Genomic DNA, 26,136 nt, shown 5'->3' with positions numbered 1-26,136 from the left:
CCTCACTGAAAATTTCAGCAAGGTCCCTGTATTACTCCGGTATTTCTGGTAACCCCTTCTCTTCCCCCACCAATGCTGACTCCTCTCTTTGGGTTGAGGGGATATTTTGGGTTTTTAAGCTCCTATGCTTCCCCTCTGGGAAGTTGAGTTCTGCTGTCCTCCAATTTATCCCGGGGTTCCATTTCTTCAGCCATTCCATTCCTAAAATCATTGGGCATTCCATGCCTGGGGCCATTACAAATGTTATGTCTTCCTCATGAGACCCCAGGGATAGGTGAATTGGTAAAGTGGCTAGGGTAGCTGCCCCCCCTGCTATTGACCCATCGAATTGGCTAAAGGAGATTGGTTGTTTTAATCTCCTCACTGGGATGCTCAATTTCCCCACCAGTGTCGGGCTGATGAGGCAGCAGGTGCAACCAGAGTCTATTAGGGCTTTTACTTTGATGGCTTCAGGCACCGCCCTTGCGGTGGTAAGTACCAGCACCTTAAATCTCATTTACTTTGACAGCTTCAGGCATAGAGGAAGCTAATATAGTCACTGTCTTAAGGATGGGTGGAACGGATCCACTTACCAAAGGTTCTCCCTCTGAGCTGTCTTCCAAGGTGTCTACTGCCCTTGCGGTGTAGGCCGGAATCCAATCCCAGTTCTTGTCAGGGGTTGTGGACTCTACAGCCTCTGTCTCCTTCATGGAAGATTCTTTTGGGTTGCCTTGGGGCTTCTCTAGTTTCTTGGAGGGTGATGCCTCTGATTTACACTGGGGGGCTTTTGAGCAGCATTCTGCGGTGCAGTGACCCTCTCTCCTGCATTTGAAACAGGCTGTTGATTTTTTAGCTGTGGACGGTGGTTTTTCCCCCTCACATGTTTGCTCGGTTGGCGGTCAGGCCCATGGTTTCCCCTGGTGGTGCCTCTTCAGTAGGTCTATCTCCACCTCCTCTGCCAGGACATACCAGTTGTCAAGATAGTGTGGGTCTCCTTGAGGCAGGCAAGCATCATACAGGTTGTAGTTTAGCCCATCTTTGAAATGGCTAAGGAGGATATACTGTATTCTGGCCAGTTCAGTTTGCTGGCAATGGCTCGGAATTCTTGGGTATATTCTGCCACTGGCCATCTGCCCTGCCTGACTGTTTTGATTCTCTCCTGGGCCTTACAATCAGCCAAAGGATCCTCAAAGCACCTCCTCAAGGATGACATGAATCGGTTGAAGTCATTGAGTTCTGGGGCGTTGGAGTCATGCAGGTTCACCATCCAGTCTGCAGCCAGTCCGTCCAGGGTGAATTGTTCAATACGGATGTGGGCTTTGTCACTGGGGATGTCCCGTCCGTATTCTTCCATATAGCTGAGGAGTTGGGTTAGGAAAAACCCAAAGTGTGGTGGCTCCCTGCTGAATTTTGCTTCCAGGGGTGGAAGTCTTTGAATGGATCATTGTCTGTGTCACAGGCAGTGTTGCCCCTCATCCTGATCCCCATCTGTGTTTCTGGGGGGGGTATTACTGAGGCAGCAACTCCTGTTCCAGCAGACGGACCCGGTGTTGCAGGTACTGGATCCCCCCACTGTCTCTCCATTTGCGGTCCCAGGTGCTGCTGTGGCTGCGGTACTCAGCTTTCTCCTCTCTTAGTGAGCTAAGGGTTTTCTTCATCAGGTTAATAGCTCTCTCTAGGATCCACTCCTCCTCACTGAAATGCAGGGAGCTCTCCATCTCTTGGCTCCATTCAGGTTGGTGGCCACTTTCCTCGATGCCTTTTCCCACTCACTTTTCGTTCCAACACCCATCGACCACTGCGGTTTGCGGTCATGCGTCTTCGCCACCTCTTCCCCGGAGGAATCTGATGCTTCAGCTTCTGACCATTGGTGGGGTTTCGGTTGAGGGGAAAACTCCCTTTCCATGGGGCTTTCCTCCTGCCTTGCTTCATCGTTAGACATTGTATTTTTTGCAAAGTCCCCCTTTAAGGGTTTTCCTTCCAGGTTGACTCCTACTGCAGATCCTGTCTAATGTCAGATCCCACCCCAATCCACGTCTTTGGAAAGAAGAACTCTTGGAAACAGAATTGTCCAAAAAGGAACTTTTACTAAAACATAATTGTCAGTGGGAAATCTAGACAGGATCTGAAAATTGTGTTACAGGTTGGTACTTTTAAAGTGTCCCCGAGTGAAACCCCCTCCCCTCAGTCCATTTCGTCAGTCCCAGATCAATTAAGGTTCAGGTGTCAAAACCTTCCAAGGGAAGAGGGATCTTCCATGCCTTTACGACATTTCCTTCCTCCCTTTTAGATTCTAATCAGAGATACAAACCAGATCTCTCCCCCCTCCCTTTCTTTGTTCTTCTCAGTTCAAAGGTTCTTCCCCTGGTCTAATGACGGCCTCCAGGCAGGCTGAAATAAACACCCTTGCAACAAATGGATAAGGATAGCCAATTAACATCTTCTCTTCTCCTCCTTGGGAATGGCAGAATCCAGTGAGGGATGTAAGATTTTAGAACATACAGATAGGGATTTATGAATGGGATATAAATGGATTCTGACAAGAAGGTATGAGCTCCTCTCTTCTATACAATAGAGGTGGGAGCAAATGAGCAATAATACTTGTGTGCTTAAAAGAACTGCAAACAATATTGTTACTTCTTTAACTTCAGCTACAGTGAAATCCAGCATAAAGCAATCTTCATGTAACTTATTTTTGTTAATTCTCTTAAACTCATATGTAAGATTAAATACATAACTATTATTTTTTCCAATCAGATAATAAGGCACGTTAGTTGTTGGAAGTAATTCCATATTCTGAAATCAGAGGTAAGCTATTAGAATACCAGTAACACTAAATAAAGCCCTTTGGGCAAATAGTAAAAATCTTCTAGTATGAGAAAAATCAGATTTTATATATATATATTTTGGGGGGGGGTTGCATTTTAAAAGCATAGATTATATCTTGCTTAGTCCTTGACTTTTATTAATATTTGGAAAAGTGCCATTTATTTTGCTCCAGTAGTTGTCCATGAAATTAAAAAAATTAGCAATAATATCACAAAAAGATAATTAGGCAATGTGATGCTGCTATATGTAGTCTACCTGTGAAGACACCCACTCCAGTGATCACAATTAGTACATTCAAGTATAACAAGCAATCCCATTCTTTAGTTCATTTGTTTATTGTCTCCTGAAATGCTTGACATTTTAAAATTATTATTATATCTTTGTGTGTGAATTGCAATGTGAACTGCACTATCTTTACTAATATGCAGGTTGGAATCTAATCCAGTAGCTTTGCATTTTTGTTACACTTCTAGTTCATATACTGTATCAAATACACGTAGAAAAAAGTATTACATGTTGAAAGCATGTGTTATGCATTTAAGTGCCAATTTCCAGGTGGATTAATTGAAAGACAAAAAAATACTTAAAAGTGAATACATACATAGTTCAGAAATACAGATGTTACCTATCCGCTGAGCTTGTCGATCAGAAGGTCAGCAGTTTGGTGGGTCGAATCCCCAGTGCCACGTAACAGAGTGAGCGCCTGTTACTCGTCCCAGCTTCTTCCAACCTAGCAGTTTGAAAGCACGTAAAAATGCAAGTAGAAAAATAGGGACCACTACGGTGGGAAGGTAACAGCGTTCCGTGCGCCTTTGGCATCTAGTCATGCCGGCCACATGACCACGGAGACATCCTCAGACAAGCGCTGGCTCTTCGGCTTTGAAATGGAGATGAGCACCAGCCCCTAGAGTCAGAAACGACTAGCACGCATGTGCGGGGGAACCTTTACCTTTTTATATTGTATAAGGCCATCTTCTAATTCAGTGTATTTCATTCATTGTCTCTGTCTATATCTCTGCTAACATTGCCTTTAAAATAAGATTTTACTTTTTCCCCCTATTATTTCTTTCTAATTACAATATTTTGGCTTTTTTGATAATGGAATTTAAAATATTTTAATTATACTTTATGTTATGTAAATTTGTATGATACAACACTAGCTTGCATCATTTATTGCTAAAGAAAAATTCTGATTAAAATACACATTATTTTATGAAAATATTATTGGTGTATTTATATGGGGTGAGAACTGCATATTTATGTTTGTGCAAAGATGAAACATTAACATATTTAATACCATGTTTCTAGTTCATTTTAGAGTAGGGAAACCTCTCCCGTTTCTCTAAAAGCCATTAAAGTATTTAAGCTATGTAATTGGAGTATCATTTTTTGTGCTGTTGTTTAAATGCAGGGACATAGAAAAGTAGCCTTTCAGGAAGAAGATGAATAAACATTAAAGTTGGATTTGTGTTCTTGATTGTGGTGGTAGGAACTGTGGATTTCTGGATATTGTTGGAAACACTGTCTAATTGTATTACTATGGCTATACATTAGCTAGCTGTTGTTCATTCCTGGTCTAATTAAGGGTCCACATCAGGGTGAAAGGCTGATCTGTAGTTTATGTTTGCTCCCATATCAGGATTACAGTTGGAGGAAACGGTTTATATTGTTTTGAGTCCATCCAGCCATGTTTTTTCCTCTCTGCTAATTAAGAAGCGCAGTCAGCCTGCCTGCTGTGCTTTATTCTGCCATACACAAATACCTCCATTCTACTTGGATGCTGCATGCTCTGGTGGGCATTCTTCCCTGCTCCAGTTTACTCTTCACCTTCAATAGCTATTTTCTAATGTGCTGCTAGATTGCCCACATCTACTAAGAACTTAGTATCATATATTTTAATGGAATTTCCTCCCAAGTAAGAGACTATAGGGATCAGGTGTTGTTTTTTGCATTGGCTTGTTGAGACCACAAATGATTGCTTAGTCATTATCATTGAGGCCTCATATCACACTTTTTATTTATATGGGTTTACTGATGGAATGATTATATTATAGAATTGTCCTTTTGTGTTGTGTTGCTTACAGTGTTCCTTCTTCACTGATGAATAATATGTAGTAAAACATTTGTCAGTGGAAACCACAAGTCTTCAAACCCAGGAAACAAAAGTGAATAATCATAGGAGGTAGCGGTCCTGGACAACATAGTAAGGAACAAAAGCAGCAGGTGACTGGAGTGCAAAAATACTCAGCTCATTATCCTGATAAACTATTTTATGACATATAGAATCATCCTGTATAGATTCAATTGATGGTTAAACTAATGTGGGCATTTTTAAGAAGAGACTGGACAAACAGTCAGTTGTCTGAAATGGTATAGGACAGTGATGGCGAAACTTTTAGAGACCAAGTGCCCAAACTGCAACCCAAAACCCACTTATCGCTGGGTGCCGGATGGGCATGGACCATTGGATGGGTGTGGCCCATTAGTTGGGAATGGCCAATTGGGTGGGCATGGCTGCGGTGGTAATGGCAGACCAGTTGGGACTAAAAAGTTCAATCAATCAATTCCAACTTTGCAAGTTCTTTTTTTTCCTGCAAGAAGTTGAAATTGACTGATTGATTGAAACTTTTTTTTTTGCACATGGCAGTGGAGGTCTAAAGCGAAAAGGTTTTATAAAACCCAGCTGAAGGACTAGGACTGGGGTGATGGTGCACATGCCCACAGAGAGGGGGCTGGACTAGAAGACCTCCAAGGTCCCATCCAGCTCTGTTTTGATTCTGATTCAGATGTTTCAGAGTATAGCTTCCATCTGTCACAGACAATGGCTAGAGATCTTCTAGAACTTATCTCTGTAGTAGGATGAGCATCTTAATTATTAACCAAAAAGGAAATAAAAAGATAGATGGAGAGCAGACATTTGCTTAAAATATGCATCTATATAGTGGCAATGTAGAAATAATTTAATTTAATGTTTTACCTTGGGTGGCAGTGGGTAGCACAAAAATGAAAACTAAGTGACTGAGTAATCTGTACATCTATTTAGACAGTTTTCCAGGTATTAGGTATAATGGCTACTTCAAGATCTCTGCTTTTCTTTGCTAATATTAAAAGATTGGGATTTTTTCAGCTTTTTAAAATAATTTTTGTGCCATATCAAGTAAAATATTAGGATGAAATTCTGATTATTTCAACAGTGCAACATTCAGCATATGCATGGAGAAATAAAGTACAGCATAAGAATTGCAAAGTATTTAAAAGCTTATTTTTTTGAAAACATATTAGTATATATCTTTATTTGCTGCAAAATAAAAAAAATATTTTACAACATTTTAAATAATACATTAAAAATAAATTTAGGTGGTAAATAGTTTTAAATGTTACAACATCTTGCAGTTGTTATGACTGAATTATAAGAATATTATATACCCTGATGCACATTCAATGAAAAACCATTTCTTACTTTAATTAATGAATATTTTAAAATCCAAATCTGTCATCTTGATTTGAGATGCTAAATTTTTATCTGTTTTTATCTGTTACTTAATGGGTGAGGTACAATTACTTGTTTAACTTTACTCCTTTAATTCCCCCCCCCTTTTTCCCCTGGCAAGTTAGTTAATTTTATAAAAAAATATGAAGAACTTTTTAAAAAAGGCATAAGAAAACTTAATTTAACGTGGAGTGTCTCTTTTATTCTTCTGTTATTCATTTGAAGTGCCCTGTCAGCTTGAACTGACCAACTTCAGTCATTTTTATCCTTTTATTTTTTTCTCTCTAATGTAAACTGAAATTCCCTACCGCTCATGGTATTTTAGTGTTTGGCATCATTTAAGGAGCAGGTATCATTAAACTTAAAAGGTGCCTTTCTATATTTGTCTGATTAGTTATTGAAATAAATAAAAGACTGCTTTAATTTACTTTTGCTTCTTGTTATATTTTGATGTCAACCCATTTTAAGTTCATGTCCTTTTATGAAATAAAACATTATAATTTTGGTGTGAGATAGGGCAGAGCCTATGCAGATTCTATTTAAGAGAAGAATCTTGTTTACAAAGAATTTCAGACTGTTTTCATTAGAACTAAATACTTATTTTTCAAATCTAATAAAAAGACACATTGCAGACTATAAACTATATAAATTGACTATAGCAATATGTTTTAAAACAGAAATAATATTTAAAAGCATTCAGTGTTCTGATTTCCAAAAATACTTTTCTGGTTTAAGGCCACAAAAAGTCTCTTAATATTCCATGCAACATTTTGAACACCCCCCCCCCCATGCCCTGCTGTTTGGTTATTCTAACAAAGTTACAAAACCTCCTTCCTCCCAGGTGTGAGTCTTCTGTTATGCCCTTGTGCCTCAAAGTCCTTCCTTTGACCAAAAACAGGATTACAGTACTTAATGGGGACTCCTGGAAGGCATCCACCCAGGGCCATGAGAACTGGGCAAGGGATTGCTGCACTTTGAATCTGGCAATTATGCCTCAGGACATTTGTGCTGCTCCCAACACCTGGGTAGTCACTTGTGTGGGTATGTATTGACAATTAGAAGGTTGTAAAATGCTTGCTGTAAGTAGGGCATGGCACACTTGTGAGTACTCAGGTTTATAGGACAGTGCATCTGACATTATTTTTTTTTCAGCTCAGGACATATTGAATGTAAAAGTCATACTGAGATAAAACCATCTCACTTGCCTGGAAGAAAGTGACTTTGACCAGTGTAGCATTCCCAGATTCTTATGTGTATTGATTTCTATGGGCCAATATATGCCTTCCAGGAAATGTCTCTATTGGTCAAAAGCTGCTTTCATTGCCAATAGTTCTTTGTTAAAAATGTCATACTTTGTTTCTAGTGAAGTTAGTCCTGTGGAGTAAAACGCACAAGGCAAGATGCAGTTTCCTGCCTCCAGGGCCTACTGCAACAATACTGTTTTGATAGCCACATTGGAGGTGTTGGTCTGGACAATAAATCTCTTGATGGATTGGAGGATAGAAAAAGGGGCTGTTGTGCAGAGAGGTGCTTTAACTCTTCAAATGCCTTCTGGATACTAGTACAATTTCACTCCCTTTATAACAGCTGAATTAGAGGTTAAATATTAAGTGTAAAGTTTGGAATAAACTTTCTTTAAATTTTGCAAAACTAAACAACTCTGAACATCCTTTGTATTATAGGAGATTTCCCATCAGACCACTATGTGAACTTTCTGGGGATCCATTTGGATTCCATCTTTAGAAATGTGGTAACCCAAGATATCTGCATATGAAATGCAGACTTTTCTGATTTAGCAATGAGGTGATTTTTCTCAATCTATTTAAGACCACACATACACGGTTGTCATGCATTTTTTCATATTCAGAGTAGACTCGGATGTTATCTGGATGAATCACCTCAAATTTGCCAATTATATCAGAAAAAGTCAGGTTCATAAATTTAGAAAACACTGCTCTGCACTTTAGTTCTAGCAACATTATTGTGTATTCAAACATGCCATACTTTGTTGATGTCAAATACAGTTAAGAATTCATGGCCCTCTTTGAGATTATGAGGATATATTCTATTTTACAGGGGGGAAAAGATGCCAAAGTCATGGAAGGAGCCTAATACAGCACTAATACTTTAAAAAGGACAAGATTTGACTTTAAAATTAAAAGGTAAAGGTAAAGGTTCCCCCGCACATGCGTGCTAGTCGTTTCCAACTCTAGGGGCCGGTGCTCATCTCCGTTTCAAAGCCGAAGAGCCAGTGCTTGTCTGAGGACGTCTCCGTGGTCATGTGGCCAGCATGACTAGATGCCAAAGGCGCACGGAACGCTGTTACCTTCCCACCGGAGTGGTCCCTATTTTTCTACTTGCATTTTTACGTGCTTTCGAACTGCTAGGTTGGCAGAAGCTGGGACGAGTAACAGGCACTCACTCTGTTACGCGGCACTTGGGATTCGACCCACCAAACTGCCGACCTTCTGATCGACAAGCTCAGCGTCCTAACCCACTGAGCCACCGCGTCCCTTCAAAATTAGAGACCAATATAATTTTGAATAATGATTATAGGTTCTTCACAATGATCCTAGCTGATTGAAAATAATTTTGGAAGACCATATTCATGAAGTTCAATATTAATTTTTACCTAAAAGATAATTTCAGAACTGCACTGAATATTGAAGAATATTTTGAGCAGCATAATGAGAAAACCTGCATTTTTTAAAAAAATGCAGAGAAAGCTTTTGACTATTTGAACTGGACTTTCTCATTTAAATTTTGAATCACATTTTATAGAGTGGGTAAAATAAATATATACTTTACAGAAAGCACACGTTATTAATGGAGATGTAGCAAAACTATTTGAGAGAAATAGGCAGTTTAGATAGATAGATAGATAGATGATAGATAGATAGATAGATAGATAGATAGATAGATAGATAGATAGATAGATAGATAGATAGATCAATGTGAAAAACAAAAAGGAATAAGTCCACTGTCTCCTCTTCTGTTTATTTTGTCCTTGAATTTTTGAACAGAGACATAAGATAGGATGAGAAGATTGTGGGAGTAAAAATTAAAACAAAGACTTATAAATTAAGGGCTTTTGCATATGATTTGTTGCTAAAGTTTTTTTTTAATTGAATTGAAATATTAATGGGCAAACTAAACAAATTTGATGCACTAACACATTTCAAGATTTATAAATAGAATATAAAGATGTAAACAAAAATATGAAGATACATGATAAAACAGAATTGATGAATAAAATGCATTTTAAGATTGAGAAGATACAGTAAAATACAGGGATGTTATGACAAGTATGAAATGCATGTTATTTTAAAATAATGATGATAAAATATGGAATGAAGTTTCTCTTTATTCTCTTTGTATTTGCACTTTTTTCTTCCTGAATTATTCATCAACTTTTCTGTTGTTTTTTTCCACAGTCATTTTCATTGGTGTGCAGCACTTCGTTTAGCTTGAATTTCCTTGTTAACCTGCAAGCCTTCAGATTTTTAATGGTTTTACTTTTCTTCACTGTGAATCTCCAGGTTTTTAATGGTTTTGCTTTTCTTGACTTGATTACCCTTTATATCAGCCTATTTTTTTAATTTAACACCTTCCTTTGGTGTTTTTGTTTTTTGTTTTCCAGTTTGTCTCCTCTCCTTAAAGACTGTGAATATTGGTCAGTGTAGCTGGTAGGTCAGAGGTCTTCAAACTTGGCCCTTTTATGACTTCTGGACTTCAACTCCCAGAATTCCTCAGCCAGGCACGCTGGCTGAGGAATTCTGGGAGCTGAAGTCCACAAGTCATAAAAGGGCCAAGTTTGAAGACCCCTGTGGTAGGTAGTCCACTAGGGTACCTTCTGCTTATGTTTTTTCCCCATTTATTGTTTTAAACATCATTTGTATCAATGTTTGTAGTAGGTCTCTGCTAAAAAGCATTTGATTATGGAGGTGTCCTGCATCCAAGGGTAGGCCAGTCTATTTAGAGCCTGTTGTTTGCTTAATATATATAGTACATGGACAGCCTCACCGCGATGCTGCCTCCTGGACTCCAGCTGCTGCCATCTCTTGGACCTCCAGTTCTTCCTACATTGCCCCTGATTTCAGTTCCTCCTTTTCTCCATGTTTGTCAAGTGGGCCAGGCTTTGGATTTTTCTTCTTTGCCTTTTTCTTTTCCTCCACCTTGAGTAAGAGTGACTCTCCTCCCATCCTTCCTTCTTACTGACCCCACGTGACCATCTTCACCAGAAGATCCAGCCTCTTCTAGGTCTCTGGAGAGGCTTTCATCAGCTTTTAGGCAGAGGAGATCTTCGGACCATTTCTCTGCCTGGAACTCCTCCATGTAGAAATCGTTTGGCAGTAGCGCAATAGCTTCCCCAGGTTGAGTACTATGAAGATCTCACCTTATATAAGGACCCACTTCAACTAACCACCCAAGAAAGCAGAACTCTTTAAACAGGCATTGTCTCAAAATGATACTTTTATTGGGGGTCAGGGACAGTAGAAAAATCAAGGCAAGATCTGGGGAAAATCCCGTGCAAACAGTATAGTTAAGCTAGCAATATTCTGTTAGATGTTTTTGTGCCAGCCATGGCAGTTCCCCAAAAAGGTCATCAGATGGGAGCAAAGATCTTTGCTCCCACTGGTGGGTCAGGGGTCCCCGGCCCCTGCAGCCCCATTGGAGAGAGTTAATTGGTAAGGGAGGGGCTGAGGACCCCCATAAAAACCTCTGCTCAGGGGCTGCTCTCCCTCTCATGCTCTCTCGCTCTGCTTGCTTGCTCTCTGTTGTTGCTCTCTTGTGGTAATGATCCATGAGCTCAATCCAGGCATGGATGCCTACATGCCAGGGAACTCTTTCTCTTTACTCTATCATTTAAATAAAGCTTAATCTGATCACATCCCTGCATGCTGCCTTTTTACTTGGAAGCACCTTAACGAACCATTGGTCTCGTGAGGCCATCTAACAAATTAGTAGCAGAGAGGTTGGTTTGAGGCAACGCTTCCAAGCCAGCAGCTACAAGCAAGATGCCTGGAGGTTCCAGCAAGAACCCATTTGAAACGGATGGCAGGAAATCCCCGATTGTGACCAGGAGTCTTTTTTTTTATTGAAAAGTTTTACAATACATTTTATCTTTAACAATCGCTCCCCCCTCCCTCCACCCAACCTTTCCTAACCCTCCCCCCTCCCCCCTCCCCCCTCCCCGACTTCCCAGAGCTAAATACAAGGTATAAAAGCAAAAAACAATCATAAACAACCATATGTTAACAACAATAAACTATTAAGTCTATCGCACTCTAGCTCATATGAAATGACTACAAGCAATACTAATATCACATAAAAAAGAAAAAAACTTATTCAAATGCTAAGTGAAACTTTTTGGTCCCATATTTGTTCTGCATATAATCAATCCACTTTTTCCACTCCATAATATAACGTTGTTGCGAATGGTCTTTCAAATAAGCTGAAATCTTTGCCATTTCCAACAGGTCAGAAACTTTTAGAGTCCATTCTTCTATAGTCGGCAGTTCCTCCTTCTTCCAATATTGACCTACTAAAAGTCTTGCTGCTGTAATTAAGTTCAGCATCAACTTGGTGTCCACAACAGTAGTATCTGTAATTATGCCCAATAAGAACAATTGCGGACAAAACTTTATCCTTTGTTTAAATATCTTCTGCATATTCCACCAGATTTTAATCCAAAAAGCTTTAACCTTTTTGCAGGTCCACCATATATGAAAATACGTTGCATCCTCACTACCACATCTCCAACATTTAGGTTGGTAGTTCGGATACATACTTGCAAGCTTTTTAGGATCTAAATGCCACCTATAAAACATTTTGTAAAAGTTCTCTCTTAAGTTTTGAGCTTGTGTAAATTTTACGTTCCTCACCCAGATCTTTTCCCAGGTGTCCATTGTGATAACTTCTTGAATATTCTGAGCCCACTTTATCATACAATCTTTAACAAGTTCTGTTTCTGAGTCAATTTCTATCAATGCAAGATATGTGCATTGATATGTGCTGGACCCTGATTTCTAATTTGCTTTACCAAATTTTCATCAGTCATTGAGAAACCAATTTTCTGGTCTTCTTTCCACCTGGCCCGTAATTGACCATATTGAAACCAAGTTTGAACAATCTTCTCATCTCGTAAAAGATTATACAGCTTCAAAAACCATACATTCCTCTCCAAACTTAAGACCTCCTTATATGTAGTCACATCATGTTTGAAGCCAACATTTATGTTTTCTTTTGCATGTTTCGGAATTGCCCACAAAGGTATCTTGTAGTTTAGCTTATGTCTATACTTTTTCCAAACTCTCAGCAATGCCTGTCTTAAAATATGCACTTTAAACACATTATCTACCTTCTTATCATACAATAAATATGCATGCCAGCCAAATAACAAGTCGTGGCCCTCAAGATTTAATAATCTCCCTTGTGTTAAATTAATCCAATCACTTATCGCTGACAACGTAGCAGCTTCATAATATAATTTAAAGTTGGGCATTTTAAGACCACCTCTTTCGCGCATATCCTGCATAATCTTAAGTTTAACTCGTGGCCTTTTCCCTGCCCATACAAATTTATTGATACCCCGTTGCCATTCCTCCAAATTTAAATCTTTTTAAGAATAGGTATCATTTGAAATAAAAATAGAAATTTAGGCAAAACATTCATTTTCACTGCTGCAATTCTTCCCAATAAAGACAATTGCAATTTTTCCCAACTCTCCAATTCTTTTTGAATTTTTCCCCATAGCTTTTCATAATTATTTTTATATAGCTTTGCATTTGAGGGTGACAAATACACCCCCAAATATTTAACCCTTTTAACAATCTCAAATCCAGTTAACCCTTCTAAAAGGGCCTTTTGCGATACTGTCATATTTTTGGCTATTATTTTAGTTTTTTGTACATTGACCTTAAATCCAGAAACCTCTCCATATTGCATTATTATCTCCATCAGGTCCACAACAGAATTTTCTGGCTGGGTCACCGTAACAACCAGATCGTCTGCAAACACCCTCAGTCTATAATCCTGATCTCTAATTTGAATTCCCTTAATTTTTTCCGAATTTCGTATTTTAATCAATAATATCTCCAATGTTAAGATAAATAATAAAGGTGATAACGGACACCCTTGTCTTGTGCCCTTTTCAATATTACATACTTCAGTCAAACTATTATTTACTATTATTCGGGCTGTTTGTTTTTGATATAATGCCCTAATTGGTTGTAAGAATTTATCCCCAAAATTCATTTTATCTAAAACTTTCATCAAAAATTGCCAATCCAGTTGATCAAAAGCTTTTTCAGCATCTAAAAAGATCAACGCCGCAGGGATCTGGTTGTTCCTTTCCAAAAATTCCACCAAGTCTACTATATGCCTCACATTATTTTTCATTTGTCTACCACTAATGAACCCAGTTTGGTCTCCATGAATCATCTGTTGCAAAACCCTCATCAATCTGTTAGCTAAAACCTTAGCAAATATCTTGTAGTCCGTATTCAAAAGTGATATTGGTCTGTAATTTCTTACTTGAGTAACATCCTGATCTTCCTTCGGAATCAGGTAAATAAAAGCAGTTCTCCAAGACGGAGGCACCCTTCCTCCCCTTTGAATTGTCTGAAACAATTCCCTTAATGACTTTATCACCTCCGATTGTAGATTTTTGTCCATCCGTGCCTGGCGCTTTATCCACCTTCAGTTGCTTAATTGCTAAAAGAATTTCTTCTTCTGTTATCAATTGATTAATCTCTTCCTTTTGTTCTTGTGTAAGAACCGGGATGTTGGCATTCTTCAAATATGCGTCTATATCTACTTCATTGATCTTATCTTTAGCATATAATTTGGAATAAAAGTCCACAAAGGCTTCCTTAATAAGGTCCTGTTGATACACAACCTTACCTTTATGTTCTATTTTATCTATGTTAGAAGCCCTTTGCTTTTTCCTTAACCTGTAGGCTAACCATCTACCTGGTTTATTGGCATTGCAAAAAGTGTTATGCCTAGCAAACCGTATGTTAGTTGCCACCTGATCAGCCATCAACTTATCAAATTGTCCTCTTAACAAATTAATAACCTCTTTAATCTTCACATCCAATGGATTCAAAATTAGGGCCTTTTCTTTTTCCCTAATTTCATTCTCCAATTCTTTCCTCCTAACTTCCAAGTTACGTCTGTATTTGTTGTTCATATATATTAACACCCCTCTCATATAAGCTTTACTAGCATCCAAAACCATGTCCATAGAAGTATCCTTGTTCATATTAATTTCAAAAAAGTCCTTCATCTGTTTATTACATTCTTCCACATTACTCTGATTTCTAAACAAGTTCTCATTTAAGCGCCAAGAGCACCTATCTCTATTATCCTTATTAATCTCTAACCAGACTGGACTATGGTCAGATATAGTTCTTGGGCAAATCTTTATCTTCTTAATCCTAGAAAAAAGATCATTAGTCAGTAATATAAAATCAATCCTAGAAAAAGATTGGTGTCTATCAGAAAAAAAAGTGTAATCCTTTTCATGTAGATGTATTTCTCTCCAAATGTCTCGCAATTCCTAATCGTCCTTCATTTCAAAAAAAGATTTAGGCAATCTAGCGTGGCTCGGAGCATGTTTAAAAGAACCACACTTGTCCAGTTGTACATCCAAGACACCATTCCAATCTCCCATAAAAATAAAAGATTTATAATCCATCTGAGTAATCTTACTGTGTAATGAACTATAAAAGTCAGCTTGTTGTTGATTAGGAGCATACAGTCCAACCAAAAGCATTTTTTTGCCTTCTAACAGCAAATCTATCATAACGTATCTTCCTTGTTTATCTGCTTCTATTAGCTCCGTTGTCACAGTATTCTTGACATAAATAACCACTCCGTTTTTCTTATTCATTGCAGAAGCAATAAATTGCGTACCCAACCTTGAGTTCAATAGGTACTTTTGGTCCATAACCCTAATATGTGTTTCTTGCAAGCAAATAACATCAGTCTTAAATTGTTTTAAGTATTGAAAAACTTTCTTTCTCTTCTGTGGTGAGTTTAAACCATTGACATTCCAAGTTAGGAACTTAGTCGCCATCCTTGGTGTCCGGAAGCTTCTGGAGCACGCCTGCCAGGATTCCCTTAACTTCCTTAGGCCGCACCCCTCCCACAGCTTCGCTATAGGTACGCTTTGAAGGTTCCATAACTTTCTGCTGGTCTTGCTCTTGCTCTTGTCTCGCTCGTCTCGAGGCAGCACGTGTCATCCTCTGCTCTCTAGCATCTTCCGATGAAGCTGTAATTTGATCCCCTCCAGTATCTTTCTCATCTGTCTGTGTTCCTTCAGCATCTTGAGGCTTTCCCTCGCCATTTTTCTTTGCAGATTCCAAAAGTGGTAAAGGGGTTGCTTTTAAAACTTTGCTATAAAAATCACGTGCCTGGATCACTGTGACCAAACGGTGTCTCGTGCCTTCATGCATCACCACCATGCCCACTGGTATCTCCCATCTAAACTTGATGTCGCGTTTCTTACGTTCCTGTGCCAGAAAAGCAAAATCTTTCCTTCTCCTTAAAATTCTTGGAGGAATCTCTTTTAAAACCAAAACTTCTTGCTCAGCAACCACAAGCTTAGTATTATAAGAAACTTGGATAACGTCATTCCTGATTGCTCTCTTTGTGAAGTAAACCACCACATCTCTAGGTAGCTTCCTCTGCCTTGCAATCCATGAATTCACACGAAAGATTTTGTCTATATTTCCCTCAATTTCAGCTGCTGGCTGTCTCAGACCACTTCCAAAGCCTCGGAGACTATCTGCTTTAAATCTTCTTTAGGATTCTCTTTTAAGCCTCTGATTCTGATAGCAAACTCCATCTGGTGGTACTGGACCAGAGTCATTCACCATCCATTTTATCCATCACATTTTCATTCTCTAAGACTTTTGCTTCTAAACTGGAATTCTTTTGGCTAAGATCTTCCATTTTTTTGTCCAAGCATTGAATACATAAAGCCACACCTTGAAGTGTGGATGTCTGCCCTCATTGCTGTAAACTTCTCTTCCATCTTCTCCTCCAGCTTTTCCATCTTTCCATCTATTATATCTGCTATCTGTTGTGAGTGCTTTTCCAAAGCATCCTGTAAATCCTTAACCGTCAGTGCCGGAGCAGGTGCAGGAGGCAGTAAGGCTTGCAATGAGGACTGTTGCACCGGGGAAGCCCCCGCACTCCAGAGAGCTTTAGAAGTTTTAGCCGCCATCTTCCCCCACTTTCACTTGCTACGGACTTTCACTTTTAAAGTCCATAAAGTCCATTGAACTAGAGAACAAAAATCCACTTCACCTTGACCTCCTGTATCGCTCTGCCTGCCTCTTCACACTCGAAAGTCTTTCCTTCTGGCAGGGGTGGTTGCTAACGCTTGGTTCTGCTCCCAAATGCATGGAGCAAAAGCGCTGCACAGCCCGGAGCAAACCCAGGCTTCGGGGGGGCTCGATCCTTCAGCCGCCCGAACTAAAAGCTCAGGCAGCCCCGGAAAGATCATCCCCTACCTGGGGCCTCACCCCCTCCTCTTCTCCCGAGGAGGGGGCTTCCGAACCACTGAAACAGCTGATAGGTGCTGTTTTCAGCAGTTCAAACAAAGCCACGGAGCGGACAGCCCGGAGATGGCTGTCTTCAGCGTCACGTCTCCACTGGAAGTCCGTGACCAGGAGTCTTCAATCTAGGACGGCAGCCCTGCATCCAGCCCCTGATGCAAGCTCAGCGCCAGGGACCCCTTCGCATGCCTCCCCACAGCTGCAAGCCACAGAGGAAAGCATGGAAGGCTTACAGTCCACCCAAGACTGCCCAGATGCAGCGGAAGCGGCCCGGGCCCAAGACAAGCACCGCATGGACCAGATGACTGAACAGGAATGCTCCTAATGCTCCTTGCAGCACAAAGGATGCCACAAGCCTCTCCACGAGGGATGCCAGTGCAGGGGGCCTCTGGACATCGGGTAAGTCCTTCCCCAGCACCCACGAGGCCCCTTAACATGGCACTGGCCACCCTGAGGGACCCTGGGGCCCCAGAGCTTTTTGGGGGAAACTTCCTGCCAAACTGTGATCTGAAGCTTCCGGGGCCAACCAGAAGCAAGATGGCGGCCCCCAGGATACCCACGTGGTTTGATAGGCCTCAGCCAAGCCTCGAGGCCCAGCAATCGGTGGCAGCCAGCCGAAGCGGCACGGAAACCGCCTGGTCTTCCCCACCAGAAAGCCTCAAGGCCTATGATGGCCTCGAAGCCTGCCCAGCCAAGCCTCTGGACCCTGGTTGCGGCCCTGGAGGCCAAAACGACCACAACCTTGACATCAGGCGTAGCCAGCCTCCCTCGCTACCCCCAGGAGCCTCCCGGAGGAGCTTTGAGGCCTCCAACCCTCTCCCTGGGGCCTAACTGCCGTGAGGCATCTGGCCTGGAGCCTCCCAGCTACATCCTGCAACCCCAGAGGGCCCCCAGTGAACCCCCGGGACCTCCGGCCTACTTTTTGCCACCGCCCAGACGCCCTGCTTGCCAGATGGTCTTCGGGAGGTCTCTGGACGAGGCCCCCTCCTCCAGCGCCATCTTCAGCCGCCTCCAGGGTCTTCAGGACCAGCGATGGGCTCCTCCGGGTGATCCTGGGCGTCCCTGTGCCATCCCGGCCCCATCCTGCAGTCATTGCCCCCCAGTGAGTGTTCCAGTGCCGGGGGGGCTTCAGGAGGAATCTTCGGGGCTTCAGCGGCTTTCAGCCCCTCTTCAGGCCCAAATCCCAGCCTACAGGCCCAGGCCTGGGCCTGGCCCAGAGGTAGAGAGAGAGACGTCCACTCCCTCCGCCTCCTGGGCTCAAATGAATTCTGAGCATGCTCAGTCAGAGCCATCCAAAAATCAGAGAAAAATACCACCACCTGCCAGCAGAGGGATCCCTCTTCCATTCACCTCAATGGAGAGCTCTCAGATGTATAGACAAGGACAAAAGGCTAAGGAAAATTCCCTTTCATCTGCTTCTGCCCTCCCAAATAATTTTGAAAAACTGCATCTTGGGGGGCAGAATTACAGCAGTTGGAGTAAAGATGTGCAGGTATGTCTATTAATGGATGGGACTCTAGAGATTGTTCTGGATCCGCCACCTCTTCCCTGGGGACCCCAAGAAGAGTGGTATCATAGACAAGCATATACCACTCTACTCAGCTCACTGGATGCTAAATTGTACCCCAGCATTCCAGATGGGCTCACAGCTGGTGAAGTTTGGGGGTTATTATACAATTTATTCAACAGTGACAGCATCGGTTCGATCACCAGACTCACAACTGAGTTTTACACTACCAGACTGAGGTTTCGGGCTAACATGGCCGAGCACCTGGAAAATTGAAGGCGCTCAGGGCAGATCTGATGTTCAGAGACTACCTTGTACCAGAGGCGAACATGGTCGCTGTCATTCTGGCTTCCCTGGACAAAAATTGGAGCAGTTTCATTGTTTCACTGGAGGGGACAAGGAAGGAAGCCATGACTCTGTCCTACGTCACAGGGAGGCTCGTTGAAGAGGACAGGAGACGAAGAGATGCAGGAGAATACGCCAGAGCCACCACTCAGCGAGCCAGCAGTAGGCACCACAACTCAGAGCAGGTTAATGCTCTACTTAAGTGTTTCATCTGTGGCTCTGAGGGACATCTGAAGAAGGACTGCCCCCATCACCAACAAGGCCCCAAGCGCGGTCCCAATCAAGGAAGGGGCAAGGGGCAAGGGGCAAGGAAGGGGGCGTGGCGGGGGCAAAGGTAGTGCCAAGGGCAATTTTGTGCATACTTGTGCTCTCACCCCCACCACAAAGGCTGATAGCCCCACTGACATATGGTTACTGGACTCTGGAGCTTCATCTCACAAATTGTCCTCTGCTACCAATTTGTGAGATGGCCTCACGAGACCGATGGTTCGTTAAGGTGCTTCCAAGTAAAAGGTAGCACACAGGGATGCAATCAGTCAAAGCTTTATTTAACGATAAAGTAAATAGAAAGAGTTCCCTGGCATGGAGGCATCCATGCCTGGATTGAGCTCATGGATCAGCAAGCAAGCAAGCAGAAGAGAGAACAAAGAGAGCACACAAGAGCAGCCCCTCCCTTACCAATTAACTCTCTCCAAGCTCAGGGGTTCACCCAGTGCTACATGGAGGACTATGTAGAGACCTACTCTCCAACTGTCCGGGCAGAGAGCATCAAGGCCGCCCTCATAACTGCTGCCACTCTGGGGGAGGAAGTCTTCCAATTCAACATCCAGACGGCTTACCTCCACGCCAACTTGGACCGGCAGATCTACGTGAGGGCCCCTCCTGGCTACCAGCAGGAAGGGGGAAACACATGGCTGCTCCAAAAAGGGTTATATGGCCTCAAGCAGTCGGGGAAACTATGGTACGACTGCCTTAGAAAAAGTTTAGAACGAGTTGGTTTCACTGCATCCCATGCAGATGAATGTGTTTTCACACGCAACTCCAAGGGTACCACAGAACGGGTGTTAGTTTATGTGGATGACCTCCTATATATAGGGCCTGACAAGGAAGGGTGTGATAAATTTGCCAAGGCCCTGGGGGAAAGGTTTACCCTGAAGTCTTTGGGGCGGGTTGACAGGTACTTAGGTGTGCACATCTTGGCCACTAAGGAGGGGTTCGCCCTATCTCAGAAAGAAAAAATTGAGGAGTTATTGGCCAAATGGAAAATGGCAGAATCCAACCCAACGCGTAGCCCGATACAAAGTGACTATTACAGTCACACTCACAAGGACGGTCCTGAGTTCACAGATAATAAGCTTTACAGATCTGTGATTGGCTCCTTGCTATATATCAGCAATTGGAGCAGGCCTGACATAGCTTTAGCTGTGAATCTACTGTCCAGGCATGTGGAACACCCAAAGGAATTCCACTGGACTGCTGTTAAGAGGGTACTTAGGTACCTCAGGGGCATGACCGATGCTCTCCTTGTGCTGGAGCCAGAGAAAAGGAAGACGGCCCAGCTCTCCGCTTACTTGGATGCAGACTGGGCTGGTGACACTAAGAGTAGATGGAGCACCTCTGGTTTCCTCATATTGCTAAATGGCTGTCCTATCCATTGGCATGTTAGGCAGCAGAAATTTGTTTCTTGCTCCACGGCCGAGGCGGAATATGCCAGCCTGTCAGATACGGCCAATGATTTGATTTAGTTCAATGCTCTGATAACGAGCATCTGGGCACCTCCTCCTCTGCCCATCCAAATTCAAGAGGATAATACAGCTGCAATTGCAATCTCGGGGGCACATGCAGTGGGCTCTAGGTCCTGCCACATAGACATACGCTATAAAAATGTCAGGCAGCTTGCCAAAATGGGGTTTATACATGTTGAGCATTGTAATACAACTGACCAGATAGCTGACCTGTTCACCAAACCTGTTCCCATTGACCGGCAAAACCTTCTGTGTAAGCGTTTGTGTTTGGTCTTCTGAATGTGTATATGCATGTCTATGAAACCTGCTCGCCCCCTCACATACATTCACTGGTCCCTGTCATTGGCTGGCAAGAAGGGGAATTGTTAGATGTTTTTGTGCCAGCCATGGCAGTTCCCCCAAAAAGTCATCAGATGGGAGCAAAGAGGCATCTTTGCTCCCACTGGTGGGTCAGGGGTCCCCGGCCCCTGCAGCCCCATTGGAGAGAGTTAATTGGTAAGGGAGGGGCTGAGGACCCTCATAAAAACCTCTGCTCAGGGGCTGCTCTCCCTCTCATGCTCTCTCGCTCTGCTTGCTTGCTCTCTCTTGTTGCTCTCTTGTAATGATCCATGTGCTCAATCCAGGCATGGATGCCTCCATACCAGGGAACTCTTTCTCTTTACTCTATCGTTTAAATAAAGCTTAATCTGATCACATCCCTGCGTGCTGCCTTTTTACTTGGAAGCACCTTAACGAACCATCGGTCTCGTGAGGCCATCTCACATATTCCTTCTCCCACCAAAGTCATAATGTTCATTTGAAATCCAGCCAATCCACAGGTGGCATGATGTGCGGGCGACTGGCACAGTTGGTGCACATCTCAATGTCTTCTCCAGCTTTCGTTTCTCTGTTACCGTCTCCCTAACAAGGGAGATACATTCCTTTCTCAAGGATGGAGGCAGGAGAGGGAAAGTAGAAAGCAAAAATTATCCCAAGCTCTCCCTCCCCCCAGCAAAATGGCAGGCCCCAAAAGTAAAATTATATGCAAGGGGAAACAGAGGATTTTGGGACCTTATAATTAGGGTATCTTCTGCATATGTTTTTTCCCCATTTATTGTTTTAAACATCATTTGTATCAATGTTTGTAGTATGTCTCTGCTATAAAGCATTTCATTATGGGGTTGTCCTGCACCCAAGGGTAGGCTAGTCTATTTAGATCCTGTTGTTTGCTTAATATACATATGGTACATTAACATTAGTAAACCTTATCTTAATTACAGATTAGAATTTCCAATTATTAACCCTGGAGTTGGAGGGTCATTTATATACTCAGCCTCTTCACTTCCCAGTTCTTCTGTAAAGGACTGTCATTTGTTTTCAATATGTAAGCTTAATGATCCATACGGGGAAATTTTTTTGCTAGGTTTACTTCAGTTTTTGTCTCTGGTAAACATAAAGTGAGTGGTTAGAATGCAGTATTGCAGTCTAATTCTACTGACTGCCAAGAGTTTGATTCTGACTGGCTCAATGTTGACTCAGCCTTCCATCCTTCTGGGGTTGGTAAAATGACGACCCAGATTTCTTGGAGGCAATATGCTGATTCTGTAAACCACTTAGAGAGTGCAGTAAAGCACTGTGAAGTGGTATATAAGTCCAAGTGCTATTGCTATTCCTATATTGTGCCTTCATTTGAAATAATTGAGCCATTATCTAAAGAAGAGTGAGCTGAGGGTGTTATTAGGAAAAAAAATCTGTAATCTTGGTTTGACTTAATCTCTCTTTATAATTCCAGTCTGGATGATAGCCACCTTTTGTGAGAAACGTTTAAAGTATTTAAATAAAAACAACAGCCCTCCTTCTCATTATGTTCTTAATCATTCTTCTATCCTCTTACAGTAAGTACTCTCAGGTTTACTAACTGGTTACCTGTATCATAATTAGGATAGCTAGAATAGATTTTGTGAGATGCTTGGAATTCCACATTCTTTGTTGTCATTGGCATATCAATAATTCACCAACATTGTCACAATCAAACCACAGTTGATACTTCATGCTATGTGCTTCTATTAAAAAAAAACTACCCAATACTTATGGTATAAATTTTAAAATTATCAGATGGTGCTCATATTGATGAATATTGATGAATGAATGAATGAATGAATATTGATGAATTGATGCATCGCCATCTTCCTAAGATGGGAGAAAATACAGTTGTCATTTATTCAGAGAATTTTTGTGATTAAAATGAATGATTTGCCCAGAATGTTATTTTTGCTTCAGACAATACCATTTTAACAAACTGATATACCAATTAAACAATGGCAGAAAGATATATCTAAATTTGTGTGGCAGGAGAAAAAACTGTGTGTTAAATATAAAGTCTTATAAGATGTAAAAAAAAAAATAGAGAGAAGGGGATTAAGATTACCTGATTTGAAATTATATTTTGCAACTTGCTACAGGTAGTCCTTGACTTACAACAGTTCATTTAGTGACCATTCAAAGTTACAACGGCACTGAAGTGACTTATGACCATTTTTTAGTTACGACCTTTCCAGCATCCCCATGATCACATGATCAAAATTTGGATGATTGGACTCTGGTTCATATTTATAAGAGTTGCCATGTCCCAGGGTCATATGATCCCTTTTTGCAACCTTCTGACAAGCAAAGTCAATGAGGAAGCCAGATTTACTTAACAAAACTGGGTGACTAACTTATCAACTGCAGTGATTCACTTAACAACGGAGGCAAGAAAGATCATGAAATGGGGCCAAATTCATTTAACAAATGTCTCACTCAGCAACAGAAATGTTGGGCTCCATTGTGGTCGTAAGTCAAGGACTACTTGTATTCAGTTTGGATGAAAGAGTGGATGTTGGAGCTTAGAAGAACATGAGTTGAGATTTGGGTGGCATATTTATGGTACAATAAAGCTAAGATTAATTTAGACTTTAAAAATCATTTTGTTAGATGTACCATACTGAGAAAATGGAACAAACATATTGTGCCCCCAAATATCTGTGTGGCTTCTGTCACAAAAGCATTTTATAGGAGACAAATGTTAAGTAATGGCTAACTTATTGTGGCATATTAGAATTTTGCCAAGGTACTCCTCAACTTACAATTCATTTAGTGACCATTCAAAGTTACAACATCACTGAAAAAGTGATTTATGACAGTTTTTCACACTTTCAACTGTTGCAGCATCCCTATGGTCACATGACCAATGTTTGACTGCTTAGGAAATATTTCATATTTATGACGGTCGCACTGTCCCAGGGTCATGTGATCAATTTTTTTCAACCTACTGACAAGCAAAGTCAATTGGGAAGCCAGATTCACTTAACAAACTTGTTACTAACTTAACAATCACAGTGATTCACTTAACAAGTGGGGCAAGAAAGGTCACAAAATGGGGCAAAATTCACTTAAATTCTTGCTTAGCAACATAAGTCGAGAACTACCTGTATAAAAATAAAATCAAGAGAAGACTTGGCATCAGAAGGATACACTTTTATCAATGGTCATCTTGAGAACTGTAAGGTTTTACACTTAGCCTCACAATTGCCCCAGCATTACTCAGGAATTTAAAAGAGCCAAAAGAAACTCCTGCACTGAGGTTTCAGCAAGCAAACAACTTTTATTTTGATCAAAATAGAGTTAGGTGGCTGGTAGAGAGATGAAGGCAAAAACCAGGAAAGATGTCTTTCACCTTTTATACCCCTTCAGAACAAAGAGATCTGGTCTTGGTACTAGGAACCAAAAGGTACATAAAAATAATTCCTAGATGAAAAATAATTCCTAGACTCATACACAACAACCCAGGTTCCACCATAACTCCTTTTCCCCCTCCCCTTACCATGCTCTTTACATGTAAGCAATCCCCTGTACCTAAAGCATGAAATATTTGCTTTTACTGTATATAACTAATTTCCCAATATAAAGCACCTACAAAGCTGCTTGCACATAAACAAAGATGATTACAAAGTATCACTACTAATATCAATATTACTAACATCAACCTTAAGCATAATAAAATTCCTTCAGAACAATTACTATAAAGATTTAAAATAGCTAAAAGAACTTTTGGCTTTTGATCATTGTAAGATTGAGTTTGAAATAGAACAATATGCAAATGACAAACATGTTTCTAAAATGTATAAACTATTGAAATTTGAAATAGAAGAACAAGTGAAATAATGTGTGATAAAATGGGCTAGAAATTTTGGTTTCAAGATGTAAATGGAAAGTGGGAGAATATGTGGTTGAAAGATTGAAATTTATGTTACTATCTTAAAGGGAATTTTTATAAAATGAGTTATTATTATTTTATGTCACCAGAAAAAATGTTTAGAATGTATAAAGCTACTTCATGTTTATGTTGGAAATGTAAATAATAAGAGAATAAATTTTACCATGCTTAACACTATGCAAAAAAACTAGAAAATTTTGGACTTAATTAAATATATTAATTTAGAACATTTAAAAGACTAACATACAATAAATACCAGAGGCTTTTGTTTTGGAACAAATCAATAAATGGTTGGGGAAAAAAGCCATGGAATTTGTTTTTTATACATGATAACTGCAGCAAAACTATTATATACACAATAAAAAGATTCAACATTATTCACAATGGAATAATGAATGGTGAAGATGATGGAATCTGCTGAAGCAGTCAAATTGGCAAATTTGATCAGAGAAAAGACATCATCTAAGTTTAATCCTAACTGGAAACCCCTTCAAGATTTTTTGCATGGGTTTGATTATCAGAAAAAATAGATTATACAGTAGAAAAAAATAAGTTATGCTTTAACCATAGTGTAAGAGGTTAATTTACATCCCCAAGCAGATCTCAGATTAAGAACATATGCCTTAAGAACAGCCCTTAGATATGAATGGGTCTGTCTGTTTATAGTACTGAAAATGGTGGACACATGTCTGACAACATGATCTGACTGAAAATGACAGACAATATTGTCCTTGTTGAGCCAATGAATTGCTGAAGTTTCACAATGCTTTCATGAGTGATATGAAGTAATGTGTGTGCTTTTAATGCAGTATATGGACAGTTTTCAGCAGTTTATGAAAGCATTGTACAGCTTCATTGGCTCGAGGAAGGAGAAACAGTCCACCATTTTGAGTCAGAACTCTTTGCCTTTTGGGACAAAGAGAGATGGTATTCCAGTGTTTTTCTCCCAGACCAGACATGTCAAACTGAAGGCCCATGATGTGTTTAGATCTGGCTCACAAGGAGACTAGTAGGAAGAGGTGATTGAGTAGTTACCTCCTTGCTTCTTTGGGTGCCTTGTCAGTGGCAGCAGTGCTAGCAGAGGGCAGGGAGCGGGAGACTTTCCAACGTGTGGAGCAGCAGTAACTGCAGGGACTGGTGGGCATGGCTAAAGTGCCGTCTGCCTGAGAGTGAGTGACTGGTGAGGGAAGGAAAGGGACAAACTTACGGGACTGACAACAAATGGAGAATCTTTGATGTGTAGGGAAAAGAGTGGATTAGGGGGTAAGATGCGAGAGAAGATGAAGAGCAAGAATTGCACAGGTGAGCTGACAGCATATCACGGCACACTATGCGGCAAAGTCCTGAAGATGGAACATGTAATGATCACTGTAATACAGACAGTTAACTTTATAAGATCCAAAGGTTTAAATCACCATTAATTTAAGTCTTTTCCGGAG

Source organism: Vipera ursinii (genome assembly GCF_947247035.1).
Source record: "Vipera ursinii genome assembly, chromosome: 6".
Lineage (NCBI taxonomy): Eukaryota > Metazoa > Chordata > Lepidosauria > Squamata > Viperidae > Vipera > Vipera ursinii.
This window is presented reverse-complemented; position numbering follows the sequence as displayed.